Genomic DNA, 16,159 nt, shown 5'->3' with positions numbered 1-16,159 from the left:
AGCAGTGGAAAGAGAAAAAGGACACCGCCTCCCAATACGATGCGCGGGAGTTTCGGTGCGGGCAGATCTCAGGCGCCCGACTGCCTCAGGGTCGTTGGATCCGGCGGCCCCGACACGCCCGTAGCTTTGGGCCACGGCAAACATCTCACTCTTCCATGGAACGACGCGGTGCATGTGGGCCTCATCATGCATTGCTGCAAGTGGGTCTGGAGGAGAAGATCCGGACCCGAACCCCATCACTCGCTTCACGCGTAATGGACCCATTCAAAACCCACGGTGCGCCGTCCTGCCTTCCAAGGCGGCGAACGGTCCGGAATCAAATTTCACCAATCCGTGATTAAGTATCACAATTTTTCAAATACCTACCATAATTCAAAAAAAATTTAATTATATCTCGATTAATTTTGACGAACAAAAACTAAGACATGAATCTTGATTACCAGATCCTTCTTAACTTTATTGTTTCTTAATATTTTTCGTTATTAAAGAAAAAGAAAATTCAAACCAAGCTCCTGGACTTGGTCGAGGCGTCGATTTATATAAAGTTTCCAGGACTGACTGACTTTTGGTGGCAATATAAAACTGCATCTTGGTCTTCTTGACTAATACGGTTGACCGACCTTCCCTTCCTTCCTGTTTTCCCCCCTTTTTTTTATTATTATTGATTCTTAATGATTGAGCATCACTTTCTTCTTTTAGAATTCGAATATTTGTTAGCTTCAAAACATCAAACATGTTTGTTTCAATAAAACCAATCACTCGAAGACTGATTCATCAGAATCTATTATGTATTTGCTCAAAGTAATTATTTTGATTGGTTCTTTTCTATTTTCTTATTTTGCATGTGTTTGTGCATAAGACTTCATGTCTCTCACACTTATTTATATATAAACGGTTAGCCAATGATGCGAGAAATGAGCAGCAATACATGCCTCAAACTTTGCGACTACAACCTTTTTAATTCAAAGATAAGAATAAAGTATGAGTTGCTAGCCATCAACGATATTGAACACGCATATAATCTGGCTCTCTCTAAAGGGCAATTTTGTATTGTATGTACAGTGGTGTGTATACAGACAAGCGCATCATCCAACCACATATGGCGCATTTAATGAGTTCAAGATCACATGAAGTGTCCTTCGGCCCTACAAGGGAGAAAAAAGCAAGGATGATGCAGACATTTTTTAATAAATATACATAAGGGAAATGGGTTCTTTATGCACGTAATTTTATATCTTGGTTTACATGCATGAAGTACGAGTGCATGTCGGGTGGGCGTCCGATTGTCTGGGATCCGGACCAATTATAAATCCCACTTTTATTCTTGTCTTCAACCTTTATGGGAAATTCAATTTTTCTTCATAAAATAAGGAAGCGTGTGGAGATTTTTGATCCCTAGGTGTTGGGTAGGTGGCGTAGGTAAGTTTTTCTGTCTGGAAGGAAGAAAATTTGAGCGAGGGAAGTTGACGTTCGTGAGCTGACTTCGAAAGGGCGTTTGATTTTTTTTTTTTTTTTTCAAAGGGATGAAAAAGAAACGAATTTTTTTGAATTTGAATTTTTCGGTTATCCTTTTTATCTTTGCTTTATTATTGCGTTTTTCAATTCTGGCCGCTACCGTTTTTAATTCTTGCTTGAATTATGGAGATGTGGTTTCACACAGCATTAAGGCTGCCATTAATGAGTTAGTTTTGAATCTTTAACGCTCCTGCTTGCTTTTAGGTGCTCCATTTATTCTTTTACTTTTCTCTTTATTTGTTAATGCATTTAATATTGTATGATAAACATGTGTAGTTGCTGAAATGACATTTGTGGTTAGTGCCCCAACCACATGTAATTTCTTTGTCTTGTGTTTGCTTTTGGTTGGTTGTTTCCCACTATTAAAAGACCAAAAGGGGAGGAAAAAGGGTTAACTCTGTCTCCAGTCTCACTACAATGAAAAGACTGCATTGCCTGCATTAGTTATTGTCACTAATGCCCCACTATATTATATTAGTTGATGTCATTATATAAACTGTTGAGCCATCTGCTAATCAGATGGTATGCTATCTTTTGAATGTGGGTTGGGGAAGTACATATTACAAAACCAAGGCTAATTTTCTTATAACCAAATTCAAGTGTCAAGTGGAATAGCCTCTGTTGGGCACTTGCATATGCAATGCAAGGGCAGTTGCTTGAGGGGACTACAATGTCAATATTGAATTAGTGAACTTTGCAACGTTTAACCTAAAAGTGTCATATATGTTTGGCAATAAGGGTTGGTTTAAGATCTCTAAGTTGCAGCATGCCTTTGAGTTCAAAACTTAATTGGAATTTGCATCAAAGAGACTTTCTTTGTGGCGTAAGAGAATGATACTAACGACTTCTTGCATTGATTGAGGAACAAAGCATGGAAGACATGCACTTTTTGAGCTTGTTTGATTGCATGGAATAGAAATTGTTTCAAGGGGCATAGAGTAGCTTGGTACTTCTAATCCAATTCTAGTAAACATTATTAGGGGCAACGCCAGGGAGCCGGTAGGGGCCCTAGACCTTTTCTCAAAAAAAAAATTACAATTTTACATTTAAAATTTTAAAATTTTCATTCCCTTTAAAATTTTGAAAAATAATATTTTAGCATCTGTCAACATTTTGAAATTATAATTCGGCCTTTCCAATAAAAAATTCCTGACTCCACTCCTGAGCATTATGTCTCAAGGTTTTAAGTGATGAAGCATGATACTTAATTGAACAAATGCACCATTGTGATAACAGAATCAAGGATCCGGTAGGCAAGAGGAATGGAAGGGACTTTCAGGCCTCTTTGACGGGGATTACATGAAACAAAAACTACATAAAACAGATGAGGACACCTTCCATGCCTGCTCCAATGTAAATGGGGCACGATCCTCATGTCCCTTGTTTGCAAAAATGCACATGGAACACGGTCGAGAACGCATATCAAACATGTTTTTCTAGTTCTACATTCTAGTACAAAAAACTACGAAGGATCAAAAGGCATGCATTAATTGGTGGTGGACCTCAATTGCGTGATCGGTGATCTCCTGCTTTGAAGGGGAGAAAAGGAATTCCTCTGGCATGGAACGTGATGGATCTTCATCAAGAACTCAGTATTCTAAAGGCATACAATAAATGACATAATAATAAGCGGTGTGTAGAGGCACATCTTAAATGTTTTCAAGATATTAAATAAGACAGTTGCACTGTCTATATCAACCGGGATAGACATATGCGGCATCTAAGGTAAGCAGATATCAAGAAGGGTAGGTGCTTATGGGCCCCAAACCGTAAAAATTAGTACTTGTACATTTATTGCTTGAACAAGTATGGCGTGTAAAACTATAGATGGATCAGATGGCATGTGGTGAGACGCTAGAGCAGTATTGAAGGAGAATAGATGTTATCAACATCCAAATCTAGTAGTGCCTACCTGCTTTTCTGAACCACCCTAAGCTTTTTAATCCATAGTATTTCACTTATAAAGCATAATGAAGCTTTTTCTGGGTGAGTAAGAGGAATATTTCATCCTTTTGTTGAACAAGAGGGTCGAATCCCTCACCCTTCCCTTTATTCCTCCAAAATACCAGACCTTCTTTTGGTGTCTTGGGTTGACGCCCCACAATGTTTCAGCCTGCATATCAATATTCCCCATTTACAACACAAGAAGCTTATGTTTTGAGAATGTGAAACGGAGACTGACCGCCTACCTGTCCTCACCTCAACCATTCATTAGCGGAGCTACATACTGATAGGCTGGCATGCAGTTGCCCGCACTAACAACAAAATTTTTCTCCATTTTTATACATATGTCTTACAATTATTTGTTTATATATGTTGCGTCGAGTAAGAAATGATAATTTATACAACAGTGTCCCTCAGCCAAATTTTTTTTGATCTACCATTGCATCCATTGCAGCAACCCCCTCAGGGATAAGCATGATGGACCAAGCCGGCCGAGGGTTAAGTTACTTTTCTGGTGGCCAGAATGTTCATTGTCAGTTCGTCGCTCGCCGGCATTTCTCATCGTAGAAGAAAAATTAAACCCCTAAAAACTTGCATCAACATAAAGAAACACAGGTTCTGAATTTCAGATCGAAATGAGGAAATACAAACTGGTACAAAGCACCAACATGTACAACAACCCTTTGACGAGCACATGTCGTATGAGCATGATTTTCTACTCTGTATAAGATCTGGCCACAATGCGCTGGCATATTTTGTTTAATTAGTTAGAAATTAGGTGAGTTTGGTTGATCGAAGGCAGGTAGGCCTTATGAAAGATGTATACATTAAATATGTTTTACATTGACCAGTCCAAAGTCGTTTTTTTTTTCTTTTGAATGAAGCATGCTTTTAGAAACCAAGAAAAAGAGAATTTGCTGGCGGAATATGAGGGCATGCGTGTGGAAAATTTCAAAGAAAAGCTGATGTTCAATAATTATAAGCATTTGGAAGTTTGATATCTTGACCATAAGAAGGGGCAGCCAACCATGAATTCAATATATGTAGCTAGAAGAGGGCCGCTTAGTTTGATAAGTTGAATTCCTGTGAAATGCCTAGAAATGCTTGGCGTGATAATAATAGGAAATGTTCTGCAATTTCCCTAACTATAATAAAAAAATGATCCGTTCACCTGATTTTTGTCCTCTACTTTGGCTGAGGTATGTACTTGCTCACGCATTATGGAGTCAATGATTGTGTTTGACTTCAAAGTCGAGTGAAATTTCGTTGCGCTCATGCATCATGGAGTTAATGATTCTGTTGGACTTCATATGCATGTGGAATTTCATTAAGGAAAGAAAAATCTGGTCATATATATATATATATATAATGCATTTGTACAAATTATAGCATTATGAGTGGAGGGAAGGGTACTCAAATGACACATACAGCAGAAAGAATACAGCAGAAAGAGCATATGGCTATTACAATCCCAATTCTAATACAAGTAAAATGACGAACAAAAGTGTATGCTTTAATTTTAGAGAGACAAGTACACAAATGCAAACTGCAAGGGATCAATGCAGTAAATAGCCGAACTGTACATCAACTTCAAGAAAGGATCACCAAAATAGAAAGCTATCTCCAATCATATAGAGTTTCCAGGACAAAAAAATGTTTTGCTTCATTGATAGCAGAAAGAATTGAGAGCATCCACAAGGACTGTCGCAATGCATTTTTTTAATTAAACAGTTGTGTTTTATTCTTTGTCTTCTCTTGCCACCTTGGGGACCTATGTGCCGACAACTGGGCTTAGGCCGCAGTCGGGACCTAAAAATGAAATTAAAATAGTTCCATTAGGTGGTCCCTTGAAATTTACATAACTCTAGTAGGCGGTCCATGAAATCTAGATTCACTGCCAAGCTGCAAAATGGATTGACCATATCCAGCATTAAGGCCGGCCAGATTCGCTTTGCTTGTATGAGAAAGCGACTTGAGCGATGGACCTGTTTCTCTCTTTCTCTGGGTTCAAGGTACGAATGGGCTTCTTCTCATAACTCTACCAATAACTCACCTCAGGTTCTCAACCGTATCCAACAATATTCATGGCTCACCGCTTGGGACATTATGACATTGATAAATTTCCTGTCTGCAGATCAAGAAGTTGATGGTTGCCTTCCTTTTCAGTTATAATATGCCAGCAACTTCAAAGTGAAGATAAATAACCGGTACGCATTTTGTCAGAAGCTTGAGTAAATTGCTGTGTGATGAGAGAAAGCATGCATAGCCGCAAGATTGTTTCTGTGAACAACTGATTAATGAAAACGACCGACGGGAATTCATCTTCTATATTCTAAGTCGCTGCTATGGTGGATCATCGTGAGAACAACGAATCGAAGTTTCAATTTATAAGAACAACTTCAATAGTGGTTTAGTTCCAGATTTCACCCGGCAAAGGGGTTAGTGTTGGCCTTATAAGCAATGGGGGAGATACATGGGGATGGTCAGATCAACAAAAGTTTCATTCGAACAATCCAAAATTGCATTAGGATTATTTATGGCTTTTGCAAACTTCTTAATGTCTAGCATGATATGACATATTTGTTTATTTATGCCAACAGAGAACACCATGCACAGTAGTTAATCCAAATACAAGTAATGGCGAATCTAAGGACGGCCCACCATTTGTTTCGTCAAGAAATTTAGTGTATCGTTGTTGCTCAAAGCGATAGCCGAAAATTGAAAGCATACAGTATGTGTTGTACAAGAGAGAGAGAGAGAGAGATCAAAGAGCATTACCATTTACTAATCAAGCTGGCATTTAGATTGAATACAAAGCAGAAAACTCAAACAAGATCTTATCAACTCCCTGTCTAACGTACTTGATTCTATGCACGTAGTAGAGCATCCATTGGCCATGTTGTCATAAGCGCAGCCCTGGCCTCTAGGGGTTGCATATGTTTTTCTTTTTCCTGAAATACCAAGAAGAGGACATCCTGTTCCTGGCATCCTCTGTACAGGAAATCAAATACCCATTTAAGCTGCACTTAAGATGCGATCAGTGAGGGTAGAATTTTCTTAGACAAGAACTTTTCTCCATTCCAAGTTTTCCAATATCTGTAGTCATTGAGCATATTGGCAATGCCTCCCCCCAAAAAAAAAAAGAGAAAAAATGCATTGTGGACTCCTGGTCATTGTGTTGTGACTCGATACTGTGCATCTGCTAGGGAGATGACGCCCCACTTATTCAAATTGGAGTTGATCAAGAACGACAGAATGAAAATCATAACGCCTGAACTGAAGTTAGAGATGCCTCACTACCTGCTCCCATGGGGCAACAATGGCATCTTGGAGAAAACCTGCAAAAGGGTGTCACAGTAATCAAGGAAAGTGATGGAAGTCTACCACAAAAATTATGGTGGTCTAAGAAGTAAGAAATTGGGAGGCAATCCGAGAGTTGTGAATTTATGGCAGATTTATGAGGAGCAGGCCATCAATGGGGTCACGCAGAGAAGAGGAAGAGGAAGAGGAAGTTGGTGAGGCACTTCAGTACAATAACAATGGCTGTTAGAGGACATCCACGTCTCTTTCACCATGCTTGCATAGCACCCGCATAAAACATCAATAAATGTTTTATACATAATATAAAAACATGTATCAGCCTTGTATTGTGACGGCAAGGGTATATCATTCGATATGGAGCTTTTTTTGACATTTTTTTCCAACAGCCGTACTCTATCCTGCAAGTGAAGATCATTTTCTTTTTGAGGCAAAATCCTGAGCCTAGATCCTCCTAGAAGCAACTATGGTGATGCTTGTAAGGATCTAATCATGATGGTTTCGAAACCCTTTGTCGTCATCAATTCTGATCCGGGTGGGTGCGAGTAGAGGTTCAGAACTGCATTGAAACCTAAGTGAATTTATGCTTACTCCCTTCAACTCCATATTAACACCCACCAGCCAGCCCGAACTAGCGATCGGGCTCTCACCAGCCCACCAACCCCACCAGCTATGCTACACCACTCGGGGCTTCCTCATCAATAGCAAATCTACGGAAATCAGATGGGATCACATGGTAATGCCAAAAATTTTGCTATATATATATATGGATACAGCTGCATCCTCATATAGAGGTTGTGCATGACAACTTTAACTTTGATCTTATATCCTCTAATCTCTTTCTCTCTCAACTTGTTCCTACTTAGTTAGGCATCGTTGGCAGCTTGAAAACTGGTAGTTGGCAGGGGGATGCCAACTCCAACAGGTAAATGGTCAAAGAGTGATCATATTGGTTATAAAAGTTGGCAAAACTCAGAAGCTGCCTAATGTATATTAGTTTTAGCAAATCTACAATTTTGGGGCATATTTGTTTTGGACACTGCAGGTGAGTATATATTCGCATGTCACAATGTTTCCCAATTCATAATTGTTGGGCACAAGTTTGCAATTGTGGTTAACGTTTGCTGCTTTGGAGTGTTTTTACTTTAGGAAGAGAGATTGTCAAAGAAGCACTAGAAGAGGCTCTCTAAATTTGTATACTAATGCCTTTTGTCACCAAAATTTCTGCTGGGTCACAAAGGACCTTCAAGAATTTACATACACTCAGAAAAAATATCTGTTTCCCTCTCCCTCTCCTAGATTCTCCCTCTCTCCAATCTCATCACTTGGGACAATGTCAATAATTTTCAAAACATTCATTTCACTTTTCCCTGTCCCTTCTTTCACTGATAAATGCAACTGAAGATTTCAAGAAAACATAGGTAACTTTCGGTACTACGATAGATTCTCAATTTTAAATTTCTTTCATTTAACTACCTTTTTTTTTGTAATTCCTGCAATTAAATTGACCACATTCAAACTTGAGCGTGTTTTTGCTACCTTCTCATGAATTTAGCATGTTTTTGTAAAATGTTCACATAATTGTGTAAGACAGACTACCTTCCTGAACACCAATTATAATATAATGCTTCGAAAGTTTTCTCTCTTTCTCTTGCCCCATAGAAATGGGGAGTTCAAATTTATGTAACACCAAATATTGGTAGATGGTTAAAAATGAAAAATCTGTCGCTAAAATCAGTTATCAATAAGATATGAAGGTGGTTTATAGTGTAGCAATGGTCCATGGTACTTTTAACAATGGTTTGTCGTGCTTTCACATTTAAACATCCAGCAACTATCCAACATCCGGCAGATTTGAATCCTCTCAGAGAAATGAAACCAGGGGCTGAGCAACCATACCAACCCTTTCTATGTCTCTCACTAGTTCTGCACAATACATAGATACATAGTAGACGTTGATAAAACAAGGAGAACGATTATCAGATCCAAAGTACTCAGCTTCCTTGGATATTATACTTCTGAGTAGCTGATCAGAGATACAAAAGAAGCTACCCTGAAAAAAGAAACGATTTTAAAAGGCAGAATAGGGATCCTTCCAAACGCTTTAAATTTCTTGATTGAAAGAAAAAGAAGTGGGTGAGAGGTCCCAAAGGGGGTATGCTAAAAGTGATAATATTATTAAATGGCAAATGGATCCTTCCATCGCTTTATTTTTTCTTTTAGTTGAAGAAACAGAAGAAAAAGAAGGTCCCAAAATGCCAACAAGTAAGACAATAGTTAGGTGCACTGAAGATCTCAATTATTGAAAAATCCACAGCAAAGGTGTCGAGTGCGAAGATGACCAAAAAAAAAAAAAAGAATCTAGCAGACCTTTTAAGAGGAGACAACACAAAATCATGCAACTTCACGCGCATCATTCCTTTTATATAGATATATATATAAGATGACATAATGAAGAGATATTTTCGTTTAAAGCCCATTATTTTGGTCATAATATCAAAACCAGCACTCACCATTTTTCTATAACTTGATATATAAATTAAGAATCCACTTTTACTACCAAGTGCTGAATAGTGAATAGAAGGTAGGGGTGAACAATTAACTCGACTCATTAAAGCTCGGCTCATAAACGAGTTCGAACCGAGTTATTTGCTTAACGAGTTGAGCTCGAGTTCACGAGTCGATTCATTCAAATAATCGAGTTGAATTCGAACTCAACACGTAACTTTCGAGTCGAGCTCGAGCCCTAATCGATTTTGTGGAGCCTTAATTAAGTCGATATATTGAAACAAGTTTACAAGTTCATGAAGCTCAACACATAACCATGAATATCAATTCTATTCAAACGAGTTTGTTGAGCCTTAATTGAGTCAATCTCAAGCTCAACATGTAACAATGAATGTCAATTCTATTCAAATGACTTTGTCGATCCTTAATTGAGTCGAGCTCGAGCTCGAGCTCGAGCTCAACACGTAACTGCTGAGTCGAGTTCAAGTTGCATCCGTCGAGCTATTGTCGAGCTCAAGCCGAGTTGACATCGAGGTTTCATTAGTCGAATCAAGCTCAAATTGACTGAACTCGGGCTCGACTAGGTTTGTGCTCACCCCTAAGTAGAGGCCAAACCTTCCATTTCCTAACAAAAACATGCCAGATTGAGTACTCGATGATGTTAGATCCGTCCACCACCACCCCCCCCCCCCCCCCCCCCCCCATCAACTGCATAGAACTTTAGTAAAAGCTGGAAAAGCTTTCACATTTTCCCTTCTTTTAGCATGAGACCATTTTTGCAAGTGACTGCTGAAGGTATCGATACGATATTTATTTAAAAACTTAACCTTTCTGAAATTAGGTTCGAGGAAGAGGGCCTAGATTCACATCTCGAGAATATTCTTTCTGAATAGCAAAACAGACAACAATGAATGCGTAAGCCTAAGATCCGTTTCATTCCATTGGAATTTATATTGCTCGTAGGGCTCAGCCTAGGCAACTTGCTGGTAGCTCAGCATGTGTCCCTTGACAACTCGCAAATTAATGACTAGTGGATTTCGGATCAGCTTCGGGTCTCAGATCTAAGGTTATCAAACACACACACCCACCATGTGGATCTGACATCCACAGTTGTGAAATCTACCATGGGTCTCGCAAAATGTAGGTTTCATAAACAAGTATGGAGAAGCTGCTAATGAGTCTTAAGCTCCCCATTAAAATGGATGAAGAGAAGTCTAACATTTGGTCATCATGGACCAAAGCTTTCCAATTTTTTAAGCGTAAGAATGATGATGGGAAACAGCGGCACCACCAAGGGCACGACTTATTATGAAGGAAGTTTATGACAGAACAAGGCATTTAACAAGAGTGGTTGTCAGAAGTGAGTCCAAGATTGGGGACCTCATTAAGAGACCATAGGAGATGGGACAGGCAAAAACGTGCCACAAGACTATGGAGGACCTGGTTTTGTTTATATCATGGCAACACATCTGGCTGGTTCAGAACCATGTAATCTTCTGAGTAAGGTTACATAATATTGCAGGTTTGGAAGCCTTGTGACCTCACTCCTCAGTACATATTAATGATGGTGCATCCGGAGCATCTAATCCTCAGCTTCTATTCATGGTTCTAATATTACTTCTTTTCTATGCTCGAAAAATATTTTAGTTTTAATGAACAGTGTGAACTTGAACTTTGCTATGAACTTGATATCAGTCCCTTTAGTTTTCCTTAATGGCTGCCCTAAGTGTAAGGTTCCACTTCAATCTGAAACACAACATAGTTTAATGTAGTTGCATCTGTTTTTCCGTGTTAGTATATGGAAATATTTTATGAGACATAAGTTTTCGTACATCAAATCAAATTTTGAACCAAAACATGCATATACATTTAGATGTTGGACCATCTAGTTCCGTTCCATTGAGAGGCATTTGGTAAGTAAAACATCAATATATATATATATATATATATATATATATATATATTGGCTTGTACATTGCATGGCCAATCTTACGATCTGATACCTGCCAATATCAACAACATTAATGTGGACACTTTGTTTTCTGCAATAATCAGAATTTAATATATGCGTGCATGTAGAAGCAACGAATATGATAGGTCATGCCTATGACGTTACTTGTATGTGAAATGCTTGAGTAAGCACCAAGCAAATCTTGACTTATGGTTGGCAAGCTCCCCTGGTCCATCTGCTTGCCAACCACACCCCTACTTCAAATTCAAGCCCCTAAAAACATCAAATACTTATCTATGCAGCTGGTTAGATTAGTTTGATTAACAGGAATAAAGGGACACCGAGCCGGTCTAGAATTAGAATCGCAATGCCCTTATGTCTGCTGAACTAAACACAAAGGCAAAGCCAAGGTCGGGCGCGCATGGGCCCTGGCCCCACCTCAAAATGATATTTCGGCCCTAATCAAAATTTAAAAAAATTTGATCTGCCTTATGAAAAATTTTTGGCTCTGTCCCTGACTAGACACATGTCCGATTTGCACCAATCCTCAATCTCCACGTGGCAACCATAGCTGGCGACCACCAATTGTGTGTTTCCATGTGGCCAAGTATCATTTCATTATTGGCTGCAGAAATTGGCCCAAACCCCACTCATGATCAGGCCCCCATCTTGTCTTCTCCTAACAAAAATGGCAAGTCGCTCCAAAGTGTGGAGTCCATCAACAACAAACAACTTTTTTGGATTTGAGTTAAATAATTGGTTGGTTGGGGCTTCTCCTGGTCCCAATATATATATATATATATATATATATATATGTGTTGGATACCATTGATCTTTTTCATCGGTTATGAAAACGAAGTGAAAAAGACATGGACTAAGATTATATAATAAAAAGTCTCATCATTTTTTTCTTTGTTTTGTTTTTCTTTCAACCTTATATACAATCAAAGGTGACCTCATTCCTTATCGCATTCAAGTATCTTACAATTTAATATAGAGAGAGAGAAAAAGAAAAAGAGAGCCGATACTATTTAATATAGAGAAAGAGAAAAAGAAAAAGAGAGCCGATAAAATGGGAATATATAACAAAATTTGGGGACAAGAGGTCCCCTAAATACAAAAACAATCCAAAAAAAAAAAAAACATACCGCAAAAAACACAAGCAGGAAGAACAAATATACAATACAATGCATAGAAAAATAAGAGAGAAGAGGAAAGACGAAGCGGCATTGTCACCCAACCGCAGTCAGGCGGCGGCGCTTTAACCGAATGGCGAACTGGATATTCCCTTGCACAAGACGAGCCACAGAATCTGGTGAAGAGAAGGTGCCCCTGAAGACTCTGTTGTTGCGCTCCACCCAAATGCGCCACCAAGTTGAAATGAGCCACAGCCTCCAGACATGACCCCAAGAAGCAGTCAGGCGGAGGGAATGACAAAAGAGGAAGAGAAGATGAATGAATGGTGGGTTTGGAAGGTTACTAACAAGGGAAGACCAAGTAGAAGTAAGAACACTAGAGAAAAAAGGACAAGATGTCAAGGTGATGTAGGTGATCAAACGTGTTGATATGGTCAGTCAGAAGAAGCCAGACAAAAGCAATGGCACGAGGAGATGGGCCAGGAGACCAAAGAGACCGGGGGGGAGTGACGCGACAGAAGGACCAAAGGAGACTAGATAGCAAGAAGAAAAAGTGAACTCACAGGTAGGTGAAAGAGGCCAGGATGGGGACGTGGACGATGAAAGGTCAGCAAGGCGGATGAAAAGAGGAATGACAGAAAGTATGTCAGACCAAAAGTGAGAGGGGGAGGTGTGAGAGATAGAACTATGTCAGACGCTAGGGGAAGGAAGTCGAATTTTGAACTAATGAATTGGGTGATGGGAGAATGTTCAGTTGCTAACCGCCACCACCAAGAACACAGGGAAGACTCGCAAGCCCGACTAAGGTTGGTAACCCCAGCACCCCCAAAAAGACGCGGAAAGACAACCACATCCCAATGCGCAAGGCGATCTGAAGGTCGATCACCATCCCAAACAAACTTACGAATAAGCTTATCAAACCTACGCAAAATAGTCACAGGAGGCCGAAAGACAAACAAAGCATGGAGAAGGACCGACGCAAGGCAGTGCTTAGCCAGACTAATCCGACCTGAGAGAGAAAACAGCTTTCTCTGCCAACACTGAAGGCGATCCGTAAGCTTCTGCTCCATCCCATCCCAAAAAGAGGGAGCGGGAGACGACAACGTAATCTGAAGCCCCAAATAGTCCATGGACAAGCTAGTAGCCTTACACCCGAAGCAAGCTTCCGCGAGAAGTACCGTGACCGGATCCGCGTGAATGAGGGAAATGTGACACTTGGCGGAATTGATAGAAAGACCCGAGATGAGTTCAAAAACCCGAAGGATGAGCCATGTTCTCACAATCTGCTGGCGGGAAGTACTGCCGAACAAGAGAAAATCATCAGCATACTGAAAGGTGGAGAAGGACGGTAAGTGGGGGAGCGAATGGGGTGTGAGGAAGCCAACAACCGTTGCGTGATAGAAAAGAGAGAGAGAGAGAGAGAGAGAGAGAGAGAAAAAGATAACATAAAGTTACTTAGCTGATTTTAAATCTCTAAGCCACATGTAAATTAGGAGGGGGCAGAGGCACCATAACTGCCAAAATATGGCCCCGTCACAGCCAAATGCGTCCAAAACTATGTTTATCTATGCAAGAAGAAAATTACAAAAAGCGCCTTAAGCAACCCTTTCTAGTTAAAAGGATATTCCAAAACCGTCCTTCAGTACTTGAGCTTCTCAAGGACCATTTTGGTAATCTGTGAGCTTATGGAGAAAGGGCCGTGGCTCATAAAGCGCGGGTCAGATTCCAGGCGTGCAACTTTTGGATATCTTTTAATATCTTCGGCCCCTCGTTCAGAACAGATCAATGGTACCCGAGGGGGATCCAATGATCCATCCCATCAAGCAAAGGTATGGAATCATCCGAAGGAATCCGTCCTGCCCTTTTCTTCCATCCAAAATTAAGTACTTGCAAGTTTAACGACTTGTTCATATATATATATATATATATATATATATATATATATATATATATCATGTCTAGTTGAAGACCTTGGTTTCATTATATATGGTTGGTTTATGAAGAATGCATTATCATGGATTTAAATAATCTATTTTCCTTGTAGCAAAAGGAGTTGGGTTCACGGGCCTTCAGCTTTTGGGCGTATGTATCCACTAGTTAGCTTTGGCCCCAGGCCGCAGAGGGCTCCAATTCAGACAGCTAAATACACTGGCAAAGCCTTCGAGCCAGTGAACATGCACCTGAAGCTTCAAATACAATATGTTTAAGAACGCGTCTTACATTATTGTGCTCCATAGCTATGTCAGTGGGCCACAATGGCCAGATATTTGTTGATCATGTTAGCAAAGGGTAAGGCAAAACCATGTTGGTCTTCGCCGCCTTGGCCCAGTGCGGAGATCGACTCGAGCTGACCGGGTCCACCGACTGATCTTGTTTCAGTTCATGACCAGGCGCACCGAGTCAGTGTTTGCTGGGCCATGGGTTCGTGCAGCAGAAGGGACAAGCAACGTATTTGGTAGTAAACCCCATCAGCCATGGTGAGATTCACCACCCTACACAGCCCTCCAGTACAAAAGTACTAGATGTATTTACTATAATAAGCCAAGGGCTGTCTGTTTGAAGTTAAATGTTTGTGGGCCTTGCTCTTGATTCCACAAGCCCAAGTGTTCATAAACTGAGGAGCCAATTCATGAAAAAGTTCATGGAAAAGGATGGGGATGGAGATTTAAGGAAGAAAAGTATTTTGCTTCGTTTATCTTGTCGTTGGTATCATAATCTTTAATGGGGAAGAAGATTTAAGGAAGGAAAGTATTTTGCTTCGTTTATCTTGTCGTTGGTCTCATAATCTTTAATGGAAGCCATCCAATTATGTGCCATGTTTTTTCGTTTCAATCCATTTTTACTCCCTTGAAGCCGAAGCCCGTCCTGGTGTCTAGGAATGTTTCAAGACGTGCATGGGAAATAGTGCGTCTGTCAACTCGATTGTCGCACATCTATCATTTGCAGTTCATATAAATAGTGCGCCCATAATCAGACTTTCACCAGCTGCCAATCCAACCAACTATGGTACGCTTGGAAGCATTGTTTGTCAAGCTCTGGAGACATGTTGTCATGAACAAATTGGGTTGTTATGGAAAGTGTTGTATTCGTTATATAAAAGTTATACGATCCTAAAACAGCTGATATTGGATCATTCTGCTCTGTTTCGATCGATTTATTAAGGAACTAATATTTAAAAATTATGTTTCCTTTTACTGAGTGTAAGTTTTTACAGCCAATTAAACCGCTGAGTGTTGATGATGTGCGTATTTTTTAAAGGACTTTGATGCGAGAAGGGACCCGACACTGATAAACTTCCTTTTCAAATATTGTTTGTTCAGTGTAAGTTTTTATAATTAATGAACTATGAACCAGACGCATTGAGACGTACAATAGCTGATTACTTCCTAATTATGATCCATGAATGCATGTTTTTTTTTTGTTTGTGGATGAAAAGTAGTATGATAAAAAAAAGATGTACATGCACAATGAACGTGCAATATATATATATATATATATATATATATATATACATCGGGGCAGGGCAAGGCATTTACTTTTTGTTTAGAGAGTACGGTACAGACGAGGGTAAGGTGACAGGTATAATGTGTTCCTGGGATTCATCTGGATCAGGGTTGGGGAAAATGGGTGTACGGAGATCCAAAAATCCAGAACCAGTTTTGCAGAGCAGCGCGATGGGCGGAGGAGAAGCAGGTGGGGACCAGAACCTGTGTGGACCTCACCAGCATGGCAGCGGGCCCACACTCCCGCTTGTCTCCACCCTCAACCCCTTCCTCACTACCGGATC

Source organism: Nymphaea colorata, chromosome 10 (assembly GCF_008831285.2).
Source record: "Nymphaea colorata isolate Beijing-Zhang1983 chromosome 10, ASM883128v2, whole genome shotgun sequence".
Classification (NCBI taxonomy): domain Eukaryota; kingdom Viridiplantae; phylum Streptophyta; class Magnoliopsida; order Nymphaeales; family Nymphaeaceae; genus Nymphaea; species Nymphaea colorata.
This window is presented reverse-complemented; position numbering follows the sequence as displayed.